This window comes from Equus caballus, chromosome 23 (assembly GCF_041296265.1).
Source record: "Equus caballus isolate H_3958 breed thoroughbred chromosome 23, TB-T2T, whole genome shotgun sequence".
Classification (NCBI taxonomy): domain Eukaryota; kingdom Metazoa; phylum Chordata; class Mammalia; order Perissodactyla; family Equidae; genus Equus; species Equus caballus.
The window spans coordinates 4244579-4266829 of NC_091706.1; positions in this window are offsets into that span (position 1 = coordinate 4244579).

Consider the following 22251-nt stretch of genomic DNA (forward strand, 5'->3'; position numbering starts at 1 on the left):
CAAAATCACCTGCGTGTTATGCCAGAACCACTTGGAGGACTCTCTGGGATGACCTGCCGGGCATGCCGGAACCACCTCTCAGACGTGCCAGAACCATGTGGCGGACAGTCCGGAATCACCTGTTGGGCATGCGCAACCACCTCTGAGACGTACCAGAACCACATGCCGTGCAGGCTGGAACCACCTACCGGACAGACCGGAATCACCTTTCGGGCATGCCGGAACCACCTGTCAGATGTGCCAGAAACACGTGCCGGAGACGCCGGAAGCACCTGCCAAGCATGTTGGAACCACCTGCTCAACTCGCCTGAACCACCTGCCAGACATGCCAAAATCACCTGCCGACTATGCCAGAACCACTTGGCGAACACTCAGGAATCACTTGCCGGGCATGCAGGAACCACCTCTCAGACATGCCAGAACCCCGTGCCAATGACCCCGGAAGCACCAGCCGAGCACGCCGGAACCACCTGCTCGACTCGCCAGAACCACCTGCCGATCACGCAAAAATCACCTGCCGGCTACGCCACAACCAGTTGGTGAACACTTTGGAATCACCTGCCAGGCTTGCTGGAACCACCTGCCAGTCATGCCAAAATCACCTGCCAACTACGCCAGAACCGCTTGGCGGACACTGCGGAAACACCTGTCGGGCCGGCTGGAACCACATCTCAGACGTGCCAGAAACGTGTTCATGAGATGCTGGAACCACACCCCGAACAGACGGATACCACCTGCCAGAACCGCCTGAACCACCTGCTGAGCACGCCGGAACCACCTGCTCGACTCACCGGTACCACCTCCCTGACACGCCAAAATCACCTGCTGGGTATGCCAGAACCACTTGGCGGACACTCCGGAATCATCTGCCGGACATGCCGGAACCAGCTCTCAGACACACCAGAACCACGTGCCGGAGACGCCGGAAGCACCTGCCGAGCATGCCGGAGCCACCTGCTCGACTCGCCAGAAACACCTGCCGGACACGCCCAAATCACCTGCCGGGTACGCAAGAACCACCTGGCGGACACTCCGAATTCACCTGTCGCGCATGCCGGAACCACCTCTCAGACGTGCCGGAAGCACGTGCCAGACACGCCGGAAACACCTACCGGACAGACCGGAACCACCTGCCAAGAACGCTGGAGCCACCTGTTCGAATCGCTGGAACCACCTGCCGGACAGGCCAATATCAACTGCTGGCTATGCCAGAACCACCTGGGGGACAGTCCGGGATCACCTGCCAGCCATGGCGGAACCACCTCTCAGACGTACCAGAACCACCTGCTGGAGAAGCTGGAAACAAGTCCTGGACAGACTGGAACCACGTGACGGCCATGCCTGAACAAACTGCCGAGCACGGCGGAACCACCTGCCGGACACGCCAAAATCACCTTCGGGCTACGCCGGAACCACTTGGACGACTCTCCGAAATGACCTGCCGGGCATGTTGGAACCACCTCTCAGACGTGCCAGAACCATGTGGCGGACAGTCCGGAATCACCTGTTGGGCATACGCAACCACCTCTGAGACGTACCAGAACCACGTGCCGTGCACGCCGGAACCACCTACCGGACAGACCGGAATCAACTTTTGGGCATGCCGGAACCACCAGTCAGATGTGCCAGAAACACGTGCGGGAGACGCCGGAAGCACCTGCCGAGCACGTCGCAACCACCTGCTCAACTCGCCTCAACCATCTGCCGGACACGCCAAAATCACCTGCCGGGTACGCCAGAACCACCTGGCGGACACTCCGAAATCACCTGTCGCGCATGCCGGAACCACCTCTCAGACGTGCCGGAAGCACGTGCCAGACACGCCGGAAACACCTACCGGACAGACCGGAACCACCTTCCAAGAACGCCGGAGCCACCTGTTCGACTCGCTGGAACCACCTGCCGGACAGACCAATATCAACTGCTGGCTATGCCAGAACCACCTGGGGGACAGTCCGGGATCACCTGCCAGCCATGGCGGAACCACCTCTCAGACGTACCAGAACCACCTGCCGGAGAAGCTGGAAACACGTCCTGGACAGACTGGAACCACGTGACGGCCATGCCTGAACCACCTGCCGAGCACGGCGGAACCACCTGCCGGACACGCCAAAATCACCTGCGGGCTACGCCAGAACCACTTGGATGACTCTCCGAAATGACCTGCCGGGCATGTTGGAACCACCTCTCAGATGTGCCAGAAGCACGTGGCGGACAGTCCGGAATCACCTGTTGGGCATACGCAACCACCTCTGACACGTACCAGAACCACGTGCCGTGCACGCCGGAACCATCTACTGGACAGACCGGAATCAACTTTTGGGCATGCCGGAACCACCAGTCAGATGTGCCAGAAACACGTGCCGGAGACGCCGGAAGCACCTGCCGAGCACGTGGCAACCACCTGCTCAACTCGCCTGAACCACCTGCCGGACACGCCAAAATCACCTGCCCGCTACACCAGCACCACTTCGGGGACAAGCCGGAATCACGTGAGGGGCATGCCGGCACAGCCTCTCAGACTGAACCTCGTGCCGGACACCACAGAACCACCTGCCGGACAGACCGGAACCACCTGCCGGACACGCCGCAACCACCGGCTCGACCCGCCGGAACGACCGCTGGACATGCAAAATCACCTGCCGGCTACGCCGGAAACACTTGGCGAACACTCCGGAATCACCTGCCGGGCATGCCGGAGCCACCTCTCAGATATGCCAGAACCACGTGCCAATGACCCCGGAAGCACCTGCCGAGCACGCCGGAACCACCTGCTCGACTCGCCAGAACCACCTGCCGGACACGCAAAAATCACCTGCCGGCTACACCACAACCAGTTGGGGAACACTTCGGAATCACCTGCCGGCCTTGCTGGAACCACCTGCCGGTCATGCCAAAATCACCTGCCAACTACGCCAGTACCACTTGGCAGACACTGTGGAAACACCTGTCGGGCCTGCCGGAACCACATCTCAGACGTGCCAGAACCATGTGCATGAGATGCTGGAACCACACCCCGAACAGACGGAAAACACCTGCCAGACCCGTCTGAACAACCTGCCGAGCACGCCGGAGCCACCTGCTCGACTCGCCGGAACCACCTACCTGACATGCCCAAATCACCAGCCGGGTATGCCAGAACCACTTGCAGACACTCCGGAATCATCTGCCGGACATGCCGGAACCAGCTCTCAGACACACCAGAACCACGTGCCGGAGACGCCGGAAGCACATGCCGAGCATGCCGGAGCCACCTGCTCGACTCGCCAGAAACACCTGCCGGACACGCCAAAATCACCTGCCGGGTACGCCAGAACCACCTGGCGGACACTCCGAAATCACCTGTCGCGCATGCCGGAACCACCTCTCACACGTGCCGGAAGCACGTGCCAGACACGCCGGAAACACCTACCGGACAGACCGGAACCACCTGCCAAGAACGCCGGAGCCACCTGTTCGACTCGCTGGAACCACCTGCCGGACAGGCGAATATCAACTGCTGGCTATGCCAGAACCACCTGGGGGACAGTCCGGGATCACCTGCCAGCCATGGCGGAACCACCTCTCAGACATACCAGAACCACCTGCCGGAGAAGCTGGAAACACGTCCTGGACAGACTGGAACCACGTGACGGCCATGCCTGAACCACCTTCCGAGCACGGCGGAACCACCTGCCGGACACGCCAAAATCACCTGCGGGCTACGCCGGAACCACTTGGACGACTCTCCGAAATGACCTGCCGGGCATGTTGGAACCACCTCTCAGACGTGCCAGAAGCATGTGGCGGACAGTCCGGAATCACCTGTTGGGCATACTCAACCACCTCTGAGACGTACCAGAACCACGTGCCGTGCACGCCGGAACCACCTACCGGACAGACCGGAATCAACTTTTGGGCATGCCGGAACCACCAGTCAGATGTGCCAGAAACACGTGCCGGAGACGCCGGAAGCACCTGCCGAGCACGTCGCAACCACCTGCTCAACTCGCCTGAACCACCTGCCGGACACGCCAAAATCACCTGCCCGCTACACCAGCACCACTTCGGGGACAAGCCGGAATCACGTGAGGGGCATGCCGGCACAGCCTCTCAGACTGAACCTCGTGCCGGACACCACAGAACCACCTGCCGGACAGACCGGAACCACCTGCCGGACACGCCGGAACCACCGGCTCGACCCGCCGGAACGACCGCTGGACATGCAAAATCACCTGCCGGCTACGCCGGAAACACTTGGCGAACACTCCGGAATCACCTGCCGGGCATGCCGGAACCACCTCTCAGATATGCCAGAACCACGTGCCAATGACCCCGGAAGCACCTGCCGAGCACGCCGGAACCACCTGCTCGACTCGCCAGAACCACCTGCCGGACACGCAAAAATCACCTGCCGGCTACGCCACAACCTGTTGGGGAACACTTCGGAATCACCTGCCGGGCTTGCTGGAACCACCTGCCGGTCATGCCAAAATCACCTGCCAACTACGCCAGTACCACTTGGCGGACAGTGTGGAAACACCTGTCGGGCCGGCCGGAACCACATCTCAGACGTGCCAGAACCATGTGCATGAGATGCTGGAACCACACCCCAAACAGACGGAAAACACCTGCCAGACCCGTCTGAACAACCTGCCGAGCACGCCGGAGCCACCTGCTCGACTCGCCGGAACCACCTACCTGACATGCCCAAATCACCAGCCGGGTATGCCAGAACCACTTGGCGGACACTCCGGAATCATCTGCCGGACATGCCGGAACCAGCTCTCAGACACACCAGAACCACGTGCCGGAGACGCCGGAAGCACCTGCCGAGCATGCCGGAGCCACCTGCTCGACTCGCCAGAAACACCTCCCGGACACGCCAAAATCACCTGCCGGGTACGCCAGAACCACCTGGCGGACACTCCGAAATCACCTGTCGCGCATGCCGGAACCACCTCTCAGACGTGCCGGAAGCACGTGCTGGACACGCCGGAATCACCTACCGGACAGACCGGAACCACCTGCCGAGCACGCCAGAGCCACCTGTTCGACTCGCTGGAACCACCTGCCGGACAGGCCAATATTAACTGCTGGCTATGCCAGAACCACCTGGGGGACAGTCCGGAATCACCTGCCAGCCATGGCGGAACCACCTCTCAGTCGTACCACAACCACCTGCCGGAGAAGCTGGAAACACGTCCTGGACAGTCTGGAACCACCTGCCGGCCAAGCCTGAACCACCTGCCAAGCACAACGGAACAACCTGCCAGACACGCCAAAATCACCTGCGTGTTATGCCAGAACCACTTGGAGGACTCTCTGGGATGACCTGCCGAGCATGCCGGAACCACCTCTCAGACGTGCCAGAACCATGTGGCCGACAGTCCGGAATCACCTGTTGGGCATGCGCAACCACCTCTGAGACGTACCAGAACCACATGCCGTGCAGGCTGGAACCACCTACCGGACAGACCGGAATCACCTTTCGGGCATGCCGGAACCACCTGTCAGATGTGCCAGAAACACGTGCCGGAGACGCCGGAAGCACCTGCCAAGCACGTTGGAACCACCTGCTCAACTCGCCTGAACCACCTGCCGGACATGCCAAAATCACCTGCCGACTATGCCAGAACCACTTGGCGAACACTCCGGAATCACTTGCCGGGCATGCAGGAACCACCTCTCAGACATGCCAGAACCCCGTGCCAATGACCCCGGAAGCACCAGCCGAGCACGCCGGAACCACCTGCTCGACTCGCCAGAACCACCTGCCGATCACGCAAAAATCACCCCCCGGCTACGCCACAACCAGTTGGTGAACACTTTGGAATCACCTGCCAGGCTTGCTGGAACCACCTGCCAGTCATGCCAAAATCACCTGCCAACTACGCCAGAACCGCTTGGCGGACACTGCGGAAACACCTGTCGGGCCGGCTGGAACCACATCTCAGACGTGCCAGAAACGTGTTCATGAGATGCTGGAACCACACCCCGAACAGACGGATACCACCTGCCAGAACCGCCTGAACCACCTGCTGAGCACGCCGGAACCACCTGCTCGACTCACGGGTACCACCTCCCTGACACGCCAAAATCACCTGCTGGGTATGCCAGAACCACTTGGCGGACACTCCGGAATCATCTGCCGGACATGCCGGAACCAGCTCTCAGACACACCAGAACCAAGTGCCGGAGACGCCGGAAGCACCTGCCGAGCATGCCGGAGCCACCTGCTCGACTCGCCAGAAACACCTGCCGGACACGCCAAAATCACCTGCCGGGTATGCCAGAACCACCTGGCGGACACTCCGAAATCACCTGTCGCGCATGCCGGAACCACCTCTCAGACGTTCCGGAAGCACGTGCCAGACACGCCGGAAACACCTACCGGACAGACCGGAACCACCTGCCAAGAACGCCGGAGCCACCTGTTTGACTCGCTGGAACCACCTGCCGGACAGGCCAATATCAACTGCTGGCTATGCCAGAACCACCTGGGGGACAGTCCGGGATCACCTGCCAGCCATGGCGGAACCACCTCTCAGACGTACCAGAACCACCTGCCGGAGAAGCTGGAAACACGTCCTGGACAGACTGGAACCACGTGACGGCCATGCCTGAACCACCTGCCGAGCACGGCGGAACCACCTGCCGGACACGCCAAAATCACCTGCGGGCTACGCCAGAACCACTTGGACGACTCTCCGAAATGACCTGCCGGGCATGTTGGAACCACCTCTCAGACGTGCCAGAAGCATGTGGCGGACAGTCCGGAATCACCTGTTGGGCATACGCAACCACCTCTGACACGTACCAGAACCACGTGCCGTGCACGCCGGAACCACCTACTGGACAGACCGGAATCAACTTTTGGGCATGCCGGAACCACCAGTCAGATGTGCCAGAAACACGTGCCGGAGACGCCGGAAGCACCTGCCGAGCACGTGGCAACCACCTGCTCAACTCGCCTGAACCACCTGCCGGACACGCCAAAATCACCTGCCCGCTACACCAGCACCACTTCGGGGACAAGCCGGAATCACGTGAGGGGCATGCTGGCACAGCCTCTCAGACTGAACCTCGTGACGGACACCACAGAACCACCTGCCGGACAGACCGGAACCACCTGCCGGACACGCCGGAACCACCGGCTTGACCCGCCGGAACGACCGCTGGACATGCAAAATCACCTGCCGGCTACGCTGGAAACACTTGGCGAACACTCCGGAATCACCTGCCGGGCATGCCAGAACCACCTCTCAGATATGCCAGAACCACGTGCCAATGACCCCGGAAGCACCTGCCGAGCATGCCGGAACCACCTGCTCGACTCGCCAGAACCACCTGCCGGACACGCAGAAATCACCTGCCGGCTACGCCACAACCAGTTGGGGAACACTTCGGAATCACCTGCCGGGCTGGCTGGAACCACCTGCCGGTCATGCCCAAATCACCTGCCAACTACGCCAGTACCACTTGGCGGACAGTGTGGAAACACCTGTCGGGCCGGCCGGAACCACATCTCAGACGTGCCAGAACCATGTGCATGAGATGCTGGAACCACACCCCGAACAGACGGAAAACACCTGCCAGACCCGTCTGAACAACCTGCCGAGCACGCCGGAGCCACCTGCTCGACTCGCCGGAACCACCTACCTGACATGCCCACATCACCAGCCGGGTATGCCAGAACCACTTGGCGGACCCTCCGGAATCATCTGCCGGACATGCAGGAACCAGCTCTCAGACACACCAGAACCACGTGCCGGAGACGCCGGAAGCACCTGCCGAGCATGCCGGAGCCACCTGCTCGACTCGCCAGAAACACCTGCCGGACACGCCAAAATCACCTGCCGGGTACGCCAGAACCACCTGGCGGACACTCCGAAATCACCTGTCGCGCATGCCGGAACCACCTCTCAGACGTGCCGGAAGCACGTGCCAGACACGCCGGAAACACCTACCGGACAGACCGGAACCACCTGCCGAGCACACAAGAGCCACCTGTTCGACTCGCTGGAACCACATGCCGGACAGGCCAATATCAACTGCTGGCTATGCCAGAACCACCTGGGGGACAGTCCGGGATCACCTGCCAGCCATGGCGGAACCACCTCTCAGACGTACCAGAACCACCTGCCGGAGAAGCTGGAAACACATCCTGGACAGACTGGAACCACGTGACGGCCATGCCTGAACCACCTGCCGAGCACGGCGGAACCACCTGCCGGACACGCCAAAATCACCTGCGGGCTACGCCGGAACCACTTGGATGACTCTCCGAAATGACCTGCCGGGCCTGTTGGAACCACCTCTCAGACGTGCCAGAACCACCTGCCGGAGAAGCTGGAAACACGTCCTGGACAGTCTGGAACCACCTGCCGGCCAAGCCTGAACCACCTGCCAAGCACAACGGAACAACCTGCCAGACACGCCAAAATCACCTGCCTGTTATGCCAGAACCACTTGGAGGACTCTCTGGGATGACCTGCCGGGCATGCCGGAACCACCTCTCAGACGTGCCAGAACCATGTGGCGGACAGTCCGGAATCACCTTTTGGGGATGCGCAACCACCTCTGAGACGTACCAGAACCGCATGCCGTGCAGGCTGGAACCACCTACCGGACAGACCGGAATCACCTTTCGGGCATGCCGGAACCACCTGTCAGATGTGCCAGAAACACGTGCCGGAGACGCCGGAAGCACCTGCCAAGCACGTTGGAACCACCTGCTCAACTCGCCTGAACCACCTGCCGGACATGCCAAAATCACCTGCCGACTATGCCAGAACCACTTGGCGAACACTCCGGAATCACTTGCCGGGCATGCAGGAACCACCTCTCAGACATGCCAGAACCCCGTGCCAATGACCCCGGAAGCACCAGCCGAGCACGCCGGAACCACCTGCTCGACTCGCCAGAACCACCTGCCGATCACGCAAAAATCACCTGCCGGCTACGCCACAACCAGTTGGTGAACACTTTGGAATCACCTGCCAGGCTTGCTGGAACCACCTGCCAGTCATGCCAAAATCACCTGCCAACTACGCAAGAACCGCTTGGCGGACACTGCGGAAACACCTGTCGGGCCGGCTGGAACCACATCTCAGACGTGCCAGAAACGTGTTCATGAGATGCTGGAACCACACCCCGAACAGACGGATACCACCTGCCAGAACCGCCTGAACCACCTGCTGAGCACGCCGGAACCACCTGCTCGACTCACCGGTACCACCTCCCTGACACGCCAAAATCACCTGCTGGGTATGCCAGAACCACTTGGCGGACACTCCGGAATCATCTGCCGGACATGCCGGAACCAGCTCTCAGACACACCAGAACCAAGTGCCGGAGACGCCGGAAGCACCTGCCGAGCATGCCGGAGCCACCTGCTCGACTCGCCAGAAACACCTGCCGGACACGCCAAAATCACCTGCCGGGTATGCCAGAACCACCTGGCGGACACTCCGAAATCACCTGTCGCGCATGCCGGAACCACCTCTCAGACGTTCCGGAAGCACGTGCCAGACACGCCGGAAACACCTACCGGACAGACCGGAACCACCTGCCAAGAACGCCGGAGCCACCTGTTTGACTCGCTGGAACCACCTGCCGGACAGGCCAATATCAACTGCTGGCTATGCCAGAACCACCTGGGGGACAGTCCGGGATCACCTGCCAGCCATGGCGGAACCACCTCTCAGACGTACCAGAACCACCTGCCGGAGAAGCTGGAAACACGTCCTGGACAGACTGGAACCACGTGACGGCCATGCCTGAACCACCTGCCGAGCACGGCGGAACCACCTGCCGGACACGCCAAAATCACCTGCGGGCTACGCCAGAACCACTTGGACGACTCTCCGAAATGACCTGCCGGGCATGTTGGAACCACCTCTCAGACGTGCCAGAAGCATGTGGCGGACAGTCCGGAATCACCTGTTGGGCATACGCAACCACCTCTGACACGTACCAGAACCACGTGCCGTGCACGCCGGAACCACCTACTGGACAGACCGGAATCAACTTTTGGGCATGCCGGAACCACCAGTCAGATGTGCCAGAAACACGTGCCGGAGACGCCGGAAGCACCTGCCGAGCACGTGGCAACCACCTGCTCAACTCGCCTGAACCACCTGCCGGACACGCCAAAATCACCTGCCCGCTACACCAGCACCACTTCGGGGACAAGCCGGAATCACGTGAGGGGCATGCCGGCACAGCCTCTCAGACTGAACCTCGTGCCGGACACCACAGAACCACCTGCCGGACAGACCGGAACCACCTGCCGGACACGCCGGAACCACCGGCTTGACCCGCCGGAACGACCGCTGGACATGCAAAATCACCTGCCGGCTACGCCGGAAACACTTGGCGAACACTCCGGAATCACCTGCCGGGCATGCCGGAACCACCTCTCAGATATGCCAGAACCACGTGCCAATGACCCCGGAAGCACCTGCCGAGCACGCCGGAACCACCTGCTCGACTCGCCAGAACCACCTGCCGGACACGCAGAAATCACCTGCCGGCTACGCCACAACCAGTTGGGGAACACTTCGGAATCACCTGCCGGGCTGGCTGGAACCACCTGCCGGTCATGCCCAAATCACCTGCCAACTACGCCAGTACCACTTGGCGGACAGTGTGGAAACACCTGTCGGGCCGGCCGGAACCACATCTCAGACGTGCCAGAACCATGTGCATGAGATGCTGGAACCACACACCGAACAGACGGAAAACACCTGCCAGACCCGTCTGAACAACCTGCCGAGCACGCCGGAGCCACCTGCTCGACTCGCCGGAACCACCTACCTGACATGCCCAAATCACCAGCCGGGTATGCCAGAACCACTTGGCGGACACTCCGGAATCATCTGCCGGACATGCAGGAACCAGCTCTCAGACACACCAGAACCACGTGCCGGAGACGCCGGAAGCACCTGGCGAGCATGCCGGAGCCACCTGCTCGACTCGCCAGAAACACCTGCCGGACACGCCAAAATCACCTGCCGGGTACGCCAGAACCACCTGGCGGACACTCCGAAATCACCTGTCGCGCATGCCGGAACCACCTCTCAGACGTGCCGGAAGCACGTGCCAGACACGCCGGAAACACCTACCGGACAGACCGGAACCACCTGCCGAGCACGCAAGAGCCACCTGTTCGACTCGCTGGAACCACCTGCCGGACAGGCCAATATCAACTGCTGGCTATGCCAGAACCACCTGGGGGACAGTCCGGGATCACCTGCCAGCCATGGCGGAACCACCTCTCAGACGTACCAGAACCACCTGCCGGAGAAGCTGGAAACACGTCCTGGACAGACTGGAACCACGTGACGGCCATGCCTGAACCACCTACCGAGCACGGCGGAACCACCTGCCGGACACGCCAAAATCACCTGCGGGCTACGCCGGAACCACTTGGATGACTCTCCGAAATGACCTGCCGGGCCTGTTGGAACCACCTCTCAGACGTGCCAGAACCACCTGCCGGAGAAGCTGGAAACACGTCCTGGACAGTCTGGAACCACCTGCCGGCCAAGCCTGAACCACCTGCCAAGCACAACGGAACAACCTGCCAGACACGCCAAAATCACCTGCCTGTTATGCCAGAACCACTTGGAGGACTCTCTGGGATGACCTGCCGGGCATGCCGGAACCACCTCTCAGACGTGCCAGAACCATGTGGCGGACAGTCCGGAATCACCTTTTGGGGATGCGCAACCACCTCTGAGACGTACCAGAACCGCATGCCGTGCAGGCTGGAACCACCTACCGGACAGACCGGAATCACCTTTCGGGCATGCCGGAACCACCTGTCAGATGTGCCAGAAACACGTGCCGGAGACGCCGGAAGCACCTGCCAAGCACGTTGGAACCACCTGCTCAACTTGCCTGAACCACCTGCCGGACATGCCAAAATCACCTGCCGACTATGCCAGAACCACTTGGCGAACACTCCGGAATCACTTGCCGGGCATGCAGGAACCACCTCTCAGACATGCCAGAACCCCGTGCCAATGACCCCGGAAGCACCAGCCGAGCACGCCGGAACCACCTGCTCGACTCGCCAGAACCACCTGCCGATCACGCAAAAATCACCTGCCGGCTACGCCACAACCAGTTGGTGAACACTTTGGAATCACCTGCCAGGCTTGCTGGAACCACCTGCCAGTCATGCCAAAATCACCTGCCAACTACGCCAGAACCGCTTGGCGGACACTGCGGAAACACCTGTCGGGCCGGCTGGAACCACATCTCAGACGTGCCAGAAACGTGTTCATGAGATGCTGGAACCACACCCCGAACAGACGGATACCACCTGCCAGAACCGCCTGAACCACCTGCTGAGCACGCCGGAACCACCTGCTCGACTCACCGGTACCACCTCCCTGACACGCCAAAATCACCTGCTGGGTATGCCAGAACCACTTGGCGGACACTCCGGAATCATCTGCCGGACATGCCGGAACCAGCTCTCAGACACACCAGAACCAAGTGCCGGAGACGCCGGAAGCACCTGCCGAGCATGCCGGAGCCACCTGCTCGACTCGCCAGAAACACCTGCCGGACACGCCAAAATCACCTGCCGGGTATGCCAGAACCACCTGGCGGACACTCCGAAATCACCTGTCGCGCATGCCGGAACCACCTCTCAGACGTTCCGGAAGCACGTGCCAGACACGCCGGAAACACCTACCGGACAGACCGGAACCACCTGCCAAGAACGCCGGAGCCACCTGTTTGACTCGCTGGAACCACCTGCCGGACAGGCCAATATCAACTGCTGGCTATGCCAGAACCACCTGGGGGACAGTCCGGGATCACCTGCCAGCCATGGCGGAACCAGATCTCAGACGTACCAGAACCACCTGCCGGAGAAGCTGGAAACACGTCCTGGACAGTCTGGAACCACCTGCCGGCCATGCCTGAACCACCTGATGTGCACGGCGGAACCACCTGCCGGACACGCCAACATCACCTGCGGGCTACGCCAGAACCACTTGGACGACTCTCCGAAATGACCTGCCGGGCATGTTGGAACCACCTCTCAGACGTGCGAGAAGCACGTGGCGGACAGTCCGGAATCACCTGTTGGGCATACGCAACCAGCTCTGACATGTACCAGAACCACGTGCCGTGCACGCCGGAACCACCTACTGGACAGACCGGAATCAACTTTTGGGCATGCCGGAACCACCAGTCAGATGTGCCAGAAACACTTGCCGGAGACGCCGGAAGCACCTGCCGAGCACGTCGCAACCACCTGCTCAACTCGCCTGAACCACCTGCCGGACACGCCAAAATCACCTGCCCGCTACACCAGCACCACTTCGGGGACAAGCCGGAATCACGTGAGGGGCATGCCGGCACAGCCTCTCAGACTGAACCTCGTGCCGGACACCACAGAACCACCTGCCGGACAGACCGGAACCACCTGCCGGACACGCCGGAACCACCGGCTCGACCCGCCGGAACGACCGCTGGACATGCAAAATCACCTGCCGGCTACACCGGAAACACTTGGCGAACACTCCGGAATCACCTGCCGGGCATGCCGGAACCACCTCTCTGATATGCCAGAACCACGTGCCAATGACCCCGGAAGAACCTGCCGAGCATGCTGGAACCACCTGCTCGACTCGCCACAACCACCTGCCGCACATGCAGAAATCACCTGCCGGCTACGCCACAACCAGTTGGGGAACACTTCGGAATCACCTGCCGGGCTTGCTGGAACCACCAGCCGGTCATGCCAAAATCACCTGCCAACTACGCCAGTACCACTTGGCGGACACTGTGGAAACACCTGTCGGGCCGGCCGGAACCACATCTCAGACGTGCCAGAACCATGTGCATGAGATGCTGGAACTACAGCCCGAACAGACGGAAAACACCTGCCAGACACGTCTGAACAACCTGCCGAGCACGCCGGAGCCACCTGCTCGACTCGCCGGAACCACCTACCTGACATGCCCAAATCACCAGCCGGGTATGCCAGAACCACTTGGCGGACACTCCGGAATCATCTGCCGGACATGCCGGGACCAGCTCTCAGACACACCAGAACCACGTGCCGGACACGCCGGAATCACCTACCGGACAGAGCGGAACGACCTGCCGAGCACGCTGGAGCCACCTGTTCGACTCGCTGGAACCACCTGCTGGACAGGCCAATATCAACAGCTGGCTATGCCAGAACCACCTGGGGGACGGTCCGGAATCACCTGCCAGCCATGGTGGAACCACCTCTCAGACGTACCAGAGCCACCTGCCAGAGAAGCTGGAAACACGTCCTGGACAGTCTGGAACCACCTGCCGGCCAAGCCTGAACCACCTGCCAAGCACAACGGAACAACCTGCCAGACACGCCAAAATCACCTGCGTGTTATGCCAGAACCACTTGGAGGACTCTCTGGGATGACCTGCCGGGCATGCCGGAACCACCTCTCAGACGTGCCAGAACCATGTGGCGGACAGTCCGGAATGACCTGTTGGGCATGCGCAACCACCTCTGAGACGTACCAGAACCACATGCCGTGCAGGCTGGAACCACCTACAGGACAGACCGGAATCACCTTTCGGGCATGCCGGAACCACCTGTCAGATGTGCCAGAAACACGTGCCGGAGACGCCGGAAGCACCTGCCAAGCACGTTGGAACCACCTGCTCAACTCGCCTGAACCACCTGCCGGACATGCCAAAATCACCTGCCGACTATGCCAGAACCACTTGGCGAACACTCCGGAATCACTTGCCGGGCATGCAGGAACCACCTCTCAGACATGCCAGAACCCCGTGCCAATGACCCCGGAAGCACCAGCCGAGCACGCCGGAACCACCTGCTCGACTCGCCAGAACCACCTGCCGATCACGCAAAAATCACCCCCCGGCTACGCCACAACGAGTTGGTGAACACTTTGGAATCACCTGCCAGGCTTCCTGGAACCACCTGCCAGTCATGCCAAAATCACCTGCCAACTACGCCAGAACCGCTTGGCGGACACTGCGGAAACACCTGTCGGGCCGGCTGGAACCACATCTCAGACGTGCCAGAAACGTGTTCATGAGATGCTGGAACCACACCCCGAACAGACGGATACCACCTGCCAGAACCGCCTGAACCACCTGCTGAGCACGCCGGAACCACCTGCTCGACTCACCGGTACCACCTCCCTGACACGCCAAAATCACCTTCTGGGTATGCCAGAACCACTTGGCGGACACTCCGGAATCATCTGCCGGACATGCCGGAACCAGCTCTCAGACACACCAGAACCAAGTGCCGGAGACGCCGGAAGCACCTGCCGAGCATGCCGGAGCCACCTGCTCGACTCGCCAGAAACACCTGCCGGACACGCCAAAATCACCTGCCGGGTATGCCAGAACCACCTGGCGGACACTCCGAAATCACCTGTCGCGCATGCCGGAACCACCTCTCAGACGGGCCGGAAGCACGTGCCAGACACGCCGGAAACACCTACCGGACAGACCGGAACCACCTGCCAAGAACGCCGGAGCCACCTGTTCGACTCGCTGGAACCACCTGCCGGACAGGCCAATATCAACTGCTGGCTATGCCAGAACCACCTGGGGGACAGTCCGGGATCACCTGCCAGCCATGGCGGAACCACCTCTCAGACGTACCAGAACCACCTGCCGGAGAAGCTGGAAACACGTCCTGGACAGACTGGAACCACGTGACGGCCATGCCTGAACCACCTGCCGAGCACGGCGGAACCACCTGCCGGACACGCCAAAATCACCTGCGGGCTACGCCAGAACCACTTGGACGACTCTCCGAAATGACCTGCCGGGCATGTTGGAACCACCTCTCAGACGTGCCAGAAGCACGTGGCGGACAGTCCGGAATCACCTGTTGGGCATACGCAACCAGCTCTGACATGTACCAGAACCACGTGCCGTGCACGCCGGAACCACCTACCGGACAGACCGGAATCAACTTTTGGGCATGCCGGAACCACCAGTCAGATGTGCCAGAAACACGTGCCGGAGACGCCGGAAGCACCTGCCGAGCACGTCGCAACCACCTGCTCAACTCGCCTGAACCACCTGCCGGACACGCCAAAATCACCTGCCCGCTACACCAGCACCACTTCGGGGACAAGCCGGAATCACGTGAGGGGCATGCCGGCACAGCCTCTCAGACTGAACCTCGTGCCGGACACCACAGAACCACCTGCCGGACAGACCGGAACCACCTGCCGGACACGCCGGAACCACCGGCTCGACCCGCCGGAACGACCGCTGGACATGCAAAATCACCTGCCGGCTACGCCGCAAACACTTGGCGAACACTCCGGAATCACCTGCCGGGCATGCCGGAACCACCTCTCAGATATGCCAGAGCCACGTGCCAATGACCCCGGAAGCACCTGCCGAGCATGCCGGAACCACCTGCTCGACTCGCCAGAACCACCTGCCGGACACGCAGAAATCACCTGCCGGCTACGCCACAACCAGTTGGGGAACACTTCGGAATCACCTGCAGGGCTTGCTGGAACCACCTGCCGGTCATGCCAAAATCACCTGCCAACTACGCCAGTACCACTTGGCGCACACTGTGGAAACACCTGTCGGGCCGGCTGGAACCACATCTCAGACGTGCCAGAACCATGTGCATGAGATGCTGGAACCACACCCCGAACAGACGGAAAACACCTGCCAGACCCGTCTGAACAACCTGCCGAGCACGCCGGAGCCACCTGCTCGACTCGCCGGAACCACCTACCTGACATGCCCAAATCACCAGCCGGGTATGCCAGAACCACTTGGCGGACACTCCGGTATCACCTACCGGACAGACCGGAACCACCTGCCGAGCACGCCGGAGCCACCTGTTCGACTCGCTGGAACCACCTGCCGGACAGGCCAATATCAACTGCTGGCTATGCCAGAACCACCTGGCGGACACTCCGAAATCACCTGTCGCGCATGCCGGAACCACCTCTCAGACGTGCCGGAAGCACATGCCAGACTCGCTGGAAACACCTACCGGACAGACCGGAACCACCTGCCAAGAACGCCGGAGCCACCTGTTCGACTGGCTGGAACCACCTGCCGGACAGGCCAATATCAACTGCTGGCTATGCCAGAACCACCTGGGGGACAGTCCGGGATCACCTGCCAGCCATGGCGGAACCAGATCTCAGACGTACCAGAACCACCTGCCGGAGAAGCTGGAAACACGTCCTGGACAGTCTGGAACCACCTGCGGGCCATGCCTGAACCACCTGATGCGCACGGCGGAACCACCTGCCGGACACGCCAACATCACCTGCGGGCTACGCCAGAACCACTTGGACGACTCTCCGAAATGACCTGCCGGGCATGTTGGAACCACCTCTCAGACGTGCGAGAAGCACGTGGCGGACAGTCCGGAATCACCTGTTGGGCATACGCAACCAGCTCTGACATGTACCAGAACCACGTGCCGTGCACGCCGGAACCACCTACCGGACAGACCGGAATCAACTTTTGAGCATGCCGGAACCACCAGTCAGATGTGCCAGAAACACTTGCCGGAGACGCCGGAAGCACCTGCCGAGCACGTCGCAACTACCTGCTCAACTCGCCTGAACCACCTGCCGGACACGCCAAAATCACCTGCCTGCTACACCAGCACCACTTCGGGGACAAGCCGGAATCACGTGAGGGGCATGCCGGCACAGCCTCTCAGACTGAACCTCGTGCCGGACACCACAGAACCACCTGCCGGACAGACCGGAACCACCTGCCGGACACGCCGGAACCACCGGCTCGACCCGCCGGAACGACCGCTGGACATGCAAAATCACCTGCCGGCTACACCGGAAACACTTGGCGAACACTCCGGAATCACCTGCCGGGCATGCCGGAACCACCTCTCAGATATGCCAGAACCACGTGCCAATGACCCCGGAAGAACCTGCCGAGCATGCCGGAACCACCTGCTCGACTCGCCAGAACCACCTACCGCACACGCAAAAATCACCTGCCGGCTACGCCACAACCAGTTGGGGAACACTTCGGAATCACCTGCCGGGCTTGCTGGAACCACCTGCCGGTCATGCCAAAATCACCTGCCAACTACGCCAGTACCACTTGGCGGACACTGTGGAAACACCTGTCGGGCCGGCTGGAACCACATCTCAGACGTGCCAGAAACGTGTTCATGAGATGCTGGAACCACACCCCGAACAGACGGATACCACCTGCCAGAACCGCCTGAACCACCTGCTGAGCACGCCGGAACCACCTGCTCGACTCACCGGTACCACCTCCCTGACACGCCAAAATCACCTGCTGGGTATGCCAGAACCACTTGGCGGACACTCCGGAATCATCTGCCGGACATGCCGGAACCAGCTCTCAGACACACCAGAACCAAGTGCCGGAGACGCCGGAAGCACCTGCCGAGCATGCCGGAGCCACCTGCTCGACTCGCCAGAAACACCTGCCGGACACGCCAAAATCACCTGCCGGGTATGCCAGAACCACCTGGCGGACACTACGGAATCACCTGCCGCGCATGCCGGAACCACCTCTCAGACGTGCCGGAAGCACATGCCAGACACGCTGGAAACACCTACCGGACAGACCGGAACCACCTGCCAAGAACGCCGGAGCCACCTGTTCGACTCGCTGGAACCACCTGCCGGACAGGCCAATATCAACTGCTGGCTATGCCAGAACCACCTGGGCGACAGTCCGGGATCACCTGCCAGCCATGGCGGAACCACCTCTCAGACGTACCAGAACCACCTGCCGGAGAAGCTGGAAACACCTCCTGGACAGTCTGGAACCACCTGCCGGCCATGCCTGAACCACCTGCCGAGCACGGCGGAACCACCTGCCGGACACGCCAAAATCACCTGCGGGCTACGCCAGAAGCACTTGGACGACTCTCCGAAATGACCTGCCGGGCATGTTGGAACCACCTCTCAGACGTGCCAGAAGCACGTGGCGGACAGTCCGGAATCACCTGTTGGGCATACGCAACCACCTCTGACACGTACCAGAACCACGTGCCGTGCACGCCGGAACCACCAACCGGACAGACCGGAATCAACTTTTGGGCATGCCGGAACCACCAGTCAGATGTGCCAGAAACACGTGCCGGAGACGCCGGAAGCACCTGCCGAGCACGTCGCAACCACCTGCTCAACTCGCCTGAACCACCTGCCGGACACGCCAAAATCACCTGCCCGCTACACCAGCACCACTTCGGGGACAAGCCGGAATCACGTGAGGGGCATGCCGGCACAGCCTCTCAGACTGAACCTCGTGCCGGACACCACAGAACCACCTGCCGGACAGACCGGAACCACCTGCCGGACACGCCGGAACCACCGGCTCGACCCACCGAAACGACCGCTGGACATGCAAAATCACCTGCCAGCTACGCCGGAAACACTTGGCGAACACTCCGGAATCACCTGCGGGGCATGCCGGAACCACCTCTCAGATATGCCAGAACCACGTGCCAATGACCCCGGAAGCACCTGCCGAGCAACAGGAACCACCTGCTCGACTCGCCAGAACCACCTGCCGATCACGCAAAAATCACCTGCCGGCTACGCCACAACCAGTTGGTGAACACTTTGGAATCACCTGACAGGCTTGCTGGAACCACCTGCCAGTCATGCCAAAATCACCTGCCAACTACGCCAGAACCGCTTGGCGGACACTGCGGAAACACCTGTCGGGCCGGCTGGAACCACATCTCAGACGTGCCAGAAACGTGTTCATGAGATGCTGGAACCACACCCCGAACAGACGGATACCACCTGCCAGAACCGCCTGAACCACCTGCTGAGCACGCCGGAACCACCTGCTCGACTCACCGGTACCACCTCCCTGACACGCCAAAATCACCTGCTGGGTATGCCAGAACCACTTGGCGTACACTCTGGAATCATCTGCCGGACATGCCTGAACCAGCTCTCAGACACACCAGAACCAAGTGCCGGAGAGCCGGAAGCACCTGCCGAGCATGCCGGAGCCACCTGCTCGACTCGCCAGAAACACCTGCCGGACACGCCAAAATCACCTGCCGGCTACGCCGGAAACACTTGGCGGACACTCCGGAATCACCTGCCGGGCATGCCGGAACCACCTCTCAGATATGCCAGAACCACGTGCCAATGACCCCGGAAGCACCTGCCGAGCACGCCGGAACCACCTGCTCGACTCGCCAGAACCACCTGCCGGACACGCAAAAATCACCTGCCGGCTACGCCACAACCAGTTGGGGAACACTTCGGAATCACCTGCCGGGCTTGCTGGAACCACCTGCCGGTCATGCCAAAATCACCTGCCAACTACGCCAGTACCACTTGGCGGACACTGTGGAAACACCTGTCGGGCCGGCCGGAACCACATCTCAGACGTGCCAGAACCATGTGCATGAGATGCTGGAACCACACCCCGAACAGACGGAAAACACCTGCCTGACCCGTCTGAACAACATGCCGAGCACGCAGGAGCCACCTACCTGACATGCCCAAATCACCAGCCGGGTATGCCAGAACCACTTGGCGGACTCTCCGGAATCATCTGCCAGACATGCCGGAACTAGCTCTCAGACACACCAGACCCACGTGCCGGAGACGCCGGAAGCACCTGCCGAGCATGCCAGAGCCACCTGCTCGACTCGCCAGAAACACCTGCCGGACACGCCAAAATCACCTGCCGGGTACGCCAGAACCACCTGGCGGACACTCCGAAATCACCTGTCGCGCATGCCGGAACCACCTCTCAGACGTGCCGGAAGCACGTGCCGGACACGCCGGAAACACCTACCGCACAGACCGGAACCACCTGCCAAGAACGCCGGAGCCACATGTTCGACTCGCTGGAACCACCTGCCGGACAGGCCAATATCAACTGCTGGCTATGCCAGAACCACCTGGGGGACAGTCCGGGATCACCTGCCAGCCATGGCGGAACCACCTCTCAGACGTACCAGAACCACCTGCCGGAGAAGCTGGAAACACGTCCTGGACAGACTGGAACCACGTGACGGCCATGCCTGAACCACCTGCCGAGCACGGCGGAACCACCTGCCGGACACGCCAACATCACCTGCGGGCTACGCCAGAACCACTTGGACGACTCTCCGAAATGACCTGCCGGGCATGTTGGAACCCCCTCTCAGACGTGCCAGAAGCACGTGGCGGACAGTCCGGAATCACCTGTTGGGCATACGCAACCACCTCTGACACGTACCAGAACCACGTGCCGTGCACGCCGGAACCACCTACCGGACAGACCGGAATCAACTTTTGGGCATGCCGGAACCACCAGTCAGATGTGCCAGAAACACGTGCCAGAGACGCCGGAAGCACCTGCCGAGCACGTCGCAACCACCTGCTCAACTCGCCTGAACCACCTGCCGGACACGCCAAAATCACCTGCCCGCTACACCAGCACCACTTCGGGGACAAGCCGGAATCACGTGAGGGGCATGCCGGCACAGCCTCTCAGACTGAACCTCGTGCCGGACACCACAGAACCACCTGCCGGACAGACCGGAACCACCTGCCGGACACGCCGGAACCACCGGCTCGACCCGCCGGAACGACCGCTGGACATGCAAAATCACCTGCCGGGTATGCCGGAAACACTTGGCGAACACTCCGGAATCACCTTCCGGGCATGCCGGAACCACCTCTCAGATATGCCAGAACCACGTGCCAATGACCCCGGAAGCACCAGCCGAGCACGCCGGAACCACCTGCTCGACTCGCCAGAACCACCTGCAGGACACGCAAAAATCACCTGCCGGCTACGCCACAACCAGTTGGGGAACACTTCGGAATCACCTGCCGGGCTTGCTGGAACCACCTGCCGGTCATGCCAAAATCACCTGCGGACTACGCCAGTACCACTCGGCGGACACTGTGGAAACACCTGTCGGGCCGGCTGGAACCACATCTCAGACGTGCCAGAAACGTGTTCATGAGATGCTGGAACCACACCCCGAACAGACGGATACCACCTGCCAGAACCGCCTGAACCACCTGCTGAGCACGCCGGAACCACCTGTTCGACTCACCGGTACCACCTCCCTGACACGCCAAAATCACCTGCTGGGTATGCCAGAACCACTTGGCGGACACTCCGGAATCACCTGCCGGACATGCCGGAACCAGCTCTCAGACACACCAGAACCAAGTGCCGGAGACGCCGGAAGCACCTGCCGAGCATGCCAGAGCCACCTGCTCGACTCGCCAGAAACACCTGCCGGACACGCCA